General features: G+C 60.8%; 1 long non-coding RNA gene across 1 annotated transcript; it reads right to left on the reverse strand.

Annotated features, from left to right (window-relative positions):
* Positions 1-261: 261 nt before the first annotated feature.
* On the reverse strand, positions 262-6,902 carry LOC109548352 (uncharacterized). The gene is made up of 3 exons (XR_002174439.3): positions 5,128-6,902; positions 2,423-2,537; positions 262-1,654 (listed from the first exon to the last, which is right to left on the reverse strand). It is a non-coding gene; the product is annotated as an uncharacterized lncRNA (long non-coding RNA).
* Between the last annotated feature and the right edge of the window lie 207 nt (positions 6,903-7,109).

Consider the following 7,109-nt stretch of genomic DNA (forward strand, 5'->3'; position numbering starts at 1 on the left):
CTCCAGCGAGTCTCCCCGCGACAGCTGTGCACGGGGAGGTGCCTGGAGGCTCTCGCAGAGCTGGCTGGGACCGGGGGCTGTGGAGGCATCACCCCGCTGTCACCGGCAGCCGAGGGTGGACACAGCTGCGGCACCGTGGGGAGAGCGCAGGGTGTGGGAACCACTCACCCATCACAGGCCTCTGTTGGGCCGTGCGTGCGTGCGTGTGTGCGTGCGTGTGTGTGTGCGTGTGTGTGTGTTACCGAACCCAGGTCCCGCTGCTCGCCGCTTGAAAGCCAATTCTCGAGAGACAAGGGTTGCTCGGAAAGGAAAGTTTGCTTTATTTCGGAGTCCGGCAGCCGGGGCAGAGGGTGGGCTCCTGTCTGAGAACCAGCTCCCGATGGCTGCTCAGGGGCCAGGGGCTTTTAAAGGGCAGTTTCGGGGTGTGCAGGCGGAGCGGGGGGCAGGACAGCGCAGTCAGCTCCTACAGTCGTCTTGAAATCGGGGATATGGTGGTCTGATCGGTGTCACCTTGGCTGTTTTAAGAACAGTTAACCCTTAGCTGCAGGGTTTGTTCCCGTTTCTTTGAGGCCAGTTCTCGGAATCGTGTGAAGTGGGACAGCGTATGGCGTGGCTTCAGTGTGGTCGTGATGCAGTCGACCTCCTCCACCTGGCGGGGGCTTCGGTGCAGCTCACGGGATGCGGCTCAGAATATGACCTGCAGCGCTTAAAGCAGAGCTAAAGGCCCTTGGCTGTGCTTGATGACTAAGCCATGATTGTTCGGTCTCCTCTGACTGTTTTCCTTCGTTTCTGCATTTTCTCCCTTCTCGGATTAAACTTACTCTTTGGCTAAAGGTTTCCCGCGGAGGACGTAGTGGTGGGGACAAGGGCCGTGGGGCCCTGCTCTGGTTCATGCGGACTCTGCCCCTCCGGTTCTCCAGCCAAGGTTTGGCACCCTGTGACGCGGGTGCTTGGAGGTGCCTGGTCGCGTGGCCCCGTTGCTGCTGCTCCGGGGAGATCCTGGGCAGCTGAAGGTGGGCCACGTCGGCTGCCCGTTCCCAGAGCCACCTGCCCCGTGAACCGGGACAGAGTTAATGGATAACGGCGCCCTTCCCCACCCTAATTCAGACGTTCCGCCACGAGCCTTCAGAGCTGGGCTGAGCTGGTCCACATATCGCTGTGTTTACCTGACCTAGTTAAACGGCTTGTGTTTTTAAAGGAGGAGCTGAATTCAAAGCTCTTCACCCCAGAATCACTGCACGTGAGGTGGGGAGGGATCCTCGGACTCCTTCTGGCTTTGTTCTGCAGCAGAGCCGTGCACCCCGGTGGCCAGAGCACAGGTGGAAGCCCACAGCGCCGGGGTCTGGTTCTCAGGTCTTAGCTGTGTGAACACCAAAGCACCTGCCATCTGTTTCTTTCTTTCTACACAGGGAATCGAGGCACTGGCCCCGGCTGCTCTAATGACCGCACGAGGCGGTGGGAGGGCCCGGCGCTGGCATCGTTGCCGCAGGATTACCATCTCTGGCGCACGCGAGTCTGCCGCCCTGTCTGGGCTCAGAGAGACGGGTGCAGGGCTGGCCTGGCCGCTCTGTGCTGTGTGCCCTGGAAGACGCCCTCAGGTCCTGCCCTTGGTGCTGTGATGGGACCAGATCACGGCACGAGCTGCCTCTTCTTCCTGTAGGAAGAAAACAAGTTTTAAAAAACTCAAGACCTGACATGATTTTGAAGCCAGGCTCTGCCCTGTCCTGTGAGACCCGTGGAATGTCCTGTGAGGTCTCGGCTTCCTCTTCTATAAAATGGGGGTCATGGCAGCCTCTTCCTGGGGGGTTGGCAGGAGTGGACCATTCCTGGGGCGGCCAGAGTCACTGTCTTTCCGGCAGCGTCCCCATCGTCTGCGGTGGGGCTCTGGGAGCTCCTGGCTCCTGGGGCATCAGCGCTCGGCTTCCTCGGGCTACACGGGGCCACAGTCTCAATCGGTTGGTCACTCTGTCACTTGGGTGCTGCCGCGGCTCCCACCCCCTCCCGCCCCATAGGCAGGAGGCCGGTCCCAGCCTCTCCTTCTTGGGTCCTGGCTCCTGACCAGGTGCTCAATAAATATTTGGTGAACGATGAATACGGAGGGAAAAGCCACTCCTGCTGCGTTTCTGGACTGTCCTCCATGCTGTAGCCTTGGGTCCATATCGCAGGCACTGGCTACGTGGCCCTCAGGCCTAGGGCCCCTGACGTGAGGTGGCCGCGCTGCCCCACCGTTCCAGTGATCTTCCTCTCTTATCAGGATGTGGTACAGGAATCTCACTGGCATGTTATCGTTTTCTTAATCACTACATCGTAATTCTAATGCCTTTTCCAAAGGGAGAAGTTTTTCACTGGCTGTGTCTGTATGAACGTGTGTATTGACATAAATAAGCTAAAGTTAAAGTTAAATCAGCTATTAAAAACTTACAAAAGCTCAGGCATGCCAGCTTGTATCCAGCCTTTAGAAGGTCTGCAAACTGAGGTGACGGGCTCTGCTCGCAGCTCACATCGCCGGGCTGCAGAGATGGCCCGTGGGAAAGCGCCTGAAAAAAATGTTAGGGCCTTTCTACCGGTGGAGAAAGGAGTGTGGACCCAGGAAGCCAGTTTGCACGCTCCCCTACCCACTGTCCCTGGAGCCCTCCCGCACCCCCCAAAGGTCCTGCTCCCCGCGTCCGCGGGCAACTGGAGGCCTGGCCAGTCACCCCACCTTCCCAGCACCCGGGGGACCTGGGATGTGCCGCACCGGCCTCACCCAGGAAGCCCAACACCTTCGCTCCCGGGCTCAGGGCTTCCCATGCGACTGCTGCGCACCTGACCTGACGCTCACCTGTGAGCACCGAGGCGCGGGCCTCCCTCCCCTTCCCCCTCCGCCCGGGTGAGCCCCCCACGCCGTGTCCCCCTGCGCCGGTCCCGTCGTCCGCCGGCGCCCCACAGCCGGGGGCCAGGGCCCCGCCGGCCTCCCCGCACCTGTCCCGGGACCGCCGCCCCCCGCCCGCCCGCCCGCCCGTGTCGCTGGCGCCGAGGCGCTCCTGGCTCTTGCACTCGGATGACTTGCGTTAACAGCTCATTTAGCGCCGCGGCCACGCGTGCCCGCGCTGCCTCCGCCCCCGTGGGCGCTGCAACCCGCGCCTTTACGAGACCGTTTCAAGGGCTCGCAGGCCCGGCCTCCCCCTCCGCCCGGCCCCTCCGCAGGCCTATCTGCGCTGCGATCTTGAGTCCTTGCAGGAAAGGAGCTATTTCTGGCCACCGGTCACTCCACCCAGGGCACTGGTCTCATCTAAGATTTACGGTGCTTTCCTGTGTGCGCCTGGGGATCAGGAAATCTGTTTGCTGTCACAGCAGACGCCTGGCTGCTGCCATGACATACTTGGCAGAGTTTTGGGACAACAATTTCTGTAGAATGTTGAGACACACATACAGGACATTTCTGATGCCCATGGACACATGCAACGCGCCCTTCATCCCTGGGATCTGACGTCTCCCAGGCTCCTCTGAGATGCTTCTTGGTGCTAACGCTGCGTCCGTGTCAGGAGCCTGTGTTTTGGGTTTGGGCCCCTTCCTGAGTTCTAACAGGGGAGGGTGCCTGCAGCTGGGGGACGGGGTGGCCCCTCCAGAGAATGGCAGAGAAGAGGGCTTTGACATCTGTCGGAGTTCTGTAAACTCTAGCTCTTCTCTCCTTTTGAAGAATTCCATGTCCCCCTTGCTTAGATTTCTAATATAGACGATGTTCCAGGATAACAGTAATACTCGGGCTTCTGCTTACAGAGAGGAGGCTAATCCCCGCGTGCAGAAGATGTGGAACGGGCGGACCTGGCGTGGGGCGGGAACTTGTGAGCCACGTGTGTGGACTCAGAAAGGGGCCCCAGATGAGCCCAAGCAGAGGGCTCGGGGGCGAGGGGTGGGGACCTGGGGGAGGGCAGGTCTTTTCTGGGCCGGCTTAGTGCAACCCGGGGGTTCCCATCTGCATCCCCACCAGCCCAGAGTAGCTCAGACCAGGATTGCCTGGACGGGGCCCGAATTCCTGCCTCCTCCGGCGCCTCACTGCGTCCTGGGGGGCTGGAAGCTGGCCCCTCCTGCGCCCCGGGAGACTAGCCCCGTCAGCAGTGGACTCCCTTGCGGGGTGGCCTGGGGGCACGGTCACCACCGTGTGCTTTGTTCTGCTGGCCGGTCATCTCCACGTTCTCTGACCACTTATCCACTCAAACCGAATGTCCCACCATGAGGTCACCTACCATTTGGCGAAAACCCCTGATTGTGCCCTCAAAATGAGTGTCTTTGGGGTGACCCCAACCCCTGAGGAGAGAGACAGAGGTGCCTGTTTCTCTGTGACGATGTAAACATGTTCCTGAGCCCGAGCTTGTGTCCCTGAGCTGACTAGCGGCGGCGCAGCACCCACCGGTGGCCTCGGTGTCACCGTCAGTGACCTGGTCCTCCTTCCCAGTGAGCTCTCAAGAGCTTTTGGCAAAACTGCCGCGTCAGCTCCGTCTCTGGGGCCCCGAGCCACCCTCTCTGCCCCTGCTTCCCACTCGGCCTCTTGGCTGGAGGCCGCCTCCTGTGCAGGTGCTTCCAAGGTGGGGCCACTTGACCCTCAGGCCAGGCTGTGTTTCTAACCGAGGAGTCGTCTACAAGTGGCTGAACGGCTGTCATCTACAGTGTCACCTGCTGAGAGCCTGGTGGTCTGTGCTCCTTGTATTGGGGACATAGCCGGGCAAACACCGGTGGGGTCTCTGGCCTGATGCGCAGGGGTCCAAGCTCCCAGGACCACCCAGCTCCTGTCTCCGGGGGTGAACGCTTGGAGTCCCTTTCACGGCCCCTCGCGTTTATTTTTCATGCTCTGTTAAGGCATATCGGTTCTTTCTGACCCATTCTTCCCTTTTCGCCCTCCTTCTCCTGCTGCCCTGGTCTGAACTCCTAACTGCTTCTCATCTCTTCACACCGCCCTCCCCCGTAACTCCCATCGCCTCTGCCCCGGCAGCTGGATGACTTCTCAGAAAGGGCAGATATGATCAACTTAACTATTTGGTCAGCAAGCGTGTACTGAGCACCTACTGTATGCCGGACACAGGGAAAAGTGCTGGGGCTGCAGAGAGAAGGAGCCAGCCTTAGACACCCCCAGAGACCCCCAGAGCTCACCATCTCCTCCACAGCGACCTGGACTAAAACACAGAGCGATCAACAGGTGCTGGGAGACAGAAACGCTGTGTCCTCTCGTCTGCCAGGTTAAACTCCCGTTCACCGTGGACCCCGAGCTCCCGCCACCTGGGCCCAGCCTGGCTTCCCGGCTTCCTCTGATCTGCTTCCTGTCTCTTCCTGAGCGGCCGCCCTTCCTGCCGTTCCGCTTCTGCCTTTTCTCTGCGTCGGCGATGCCCCACCCTGACCGCCACCGTCGGTTCAAGTTCTGTCTCGCCTCTAAACCGGAGCTTGTATTCAGAATCCCCCCACCTGTCTTCCTCAGACTTCCTGGCCTTTCGTTTGGGTCTCCTCCACGACATCGTCAGACACCATCAGCGCTGGAGCCGAGGGCCTCGTGCACCCACACGCCGTGGGCTCCCTAAGCACCAGGCCCCGTTCCTCACTGGGCAGCACTTTCGAGGGAATGGCTGATTCCAGGGCAAGGCTCCAGAGGGAGGAACCATCTCTGGGGCTGGTGGGGGGCTCACATCCAGGGTCCTTTCCAAGAAGAGGGTTCTGGACAGGACCCACGGTCCGAGAGAAGACAGGGCAGTGCAGCTGGAACGAGAGGCTGGTGCCTCTAACTGAGCGTATTTCCAGTGAGAATTCAGATATGGCTGCGTCTGGGACCCCAGAAGAAAAAGACCTTATTTTAAGTCGGTAAAGGGAATGACTCAACCCTGGTCTCAGGGTGAAAGGAGAATAGACCAGCCCAGGAGTGGAGGGAAGTGATGACCGGGTGACTTCTGGGACTCAGCTGAATTCTTTTAACCATCTACCTGAGTAAGGCAGTGTGGCCTTTCGCAGTCTCTGCTGTGTGCAGTATGTGTCCTGGCTTTTCTTCTCGCTCCTGGAGAAGGAGGTGGTAGAAAGCTGGGCCCCGGGGAGAGTGACACTGGAAAGGGTGGAGGTCATAGGGGTCATAGGAGCACAGAGGCGACCTCCTCACAGCTGGCTGGGAACCGGGTCCTCAGGACCTTCTAGGATGCATTTGGTTGCAAGTAATTGAAAGCCCACCTCAAAGTGGCGGGAAGAGTAAAGACAGGCATTTCTCATACTCTGAAAGGCCAAGGCAAGGGGCCCCATGTGGCAACTCCACTCCCTGGGCTTGACCCCGAACGGCAGCCAACCTGGGTGCCCACCTGGATGTGCGGGCGGCTGAAGGGAGTGGGTCAGCGCCTGTAGCCCGGCAGCGAGGCCTCGGTGTCTTCTAGCTGCTCCTCGGTCACAGGTTCAGTGCAGGCTGTCCTGGCATAGGGCACTCTGTGCAGGTTTGGAGAGATCGGGGGCCCCCTGTGCTGCTGGCCTGTTTCTGCACGTGGGTAGAGACACCATGGCCTGCCACAGAGGTGGTGTCCTCAGGGCTGGGCGTCCAGGGCCCGGACACCACCGTCGGGAGGGAGGGGAGGTGCCCAGGCCTCTGTGGCTGATGAGCAGAGAAGGCAGGGAAGGGGCCGAAGGCTGTGCCCCAGGCCGGCAGAGACGCGGGGCTGGGCCCTGCGGTGCTGTCCCCAGAGGCTGGCCCGGTCACCGTGCTGGGATAAACAGCTGTCCACGCAGTGCACTTATCTGCACACAGAGGGAGGCAGGCCCTGGGTGGGTGGAGCCAGACCTGCAGGTGGGCGGCTAAGAGCCGTCCAGAGGGCTGGCCTGTGGGAGGAGGTGGGACCACTGGGGCCTGGGAGCCGCTGGCCCGAGGCGCCGTAGGCGTGACTCCCGAGCTGAGCGGGGCCTCCTGTCGTGTGGGCGCGGGGGCGGGCCCTGCTGCTCTTCCTCTGGGCTGCGTGACTTGCTAAACTGCCTCTGGTTCAATCTGTATGAAGATAAACCACTGTTCCCAGGAAGCCTCACAAGGGGCGGAGGCAGTGGTGAGGGCCCCGTGGAGGCTTTGGGAAGCTGCTGGCCTCCTGCAGGCACCAGGCTCCCCCGGGGACACCACCCGG

The sequence above is a fragment of the Tursiops truncatus genome, chromosome 17 (genome assembly GCF_011762595.2).
Source record: "Tursiops truncatus isolate mTurTru1 chromosome 17, mTurTru1.mat.Y, whole genome shotgun sequence".
NCBI lineage: Eukaryota > Metazoa > Chordata > Mammalia > Artiodactyla > Delphinidae > Tursiops > Tursiops truncatus.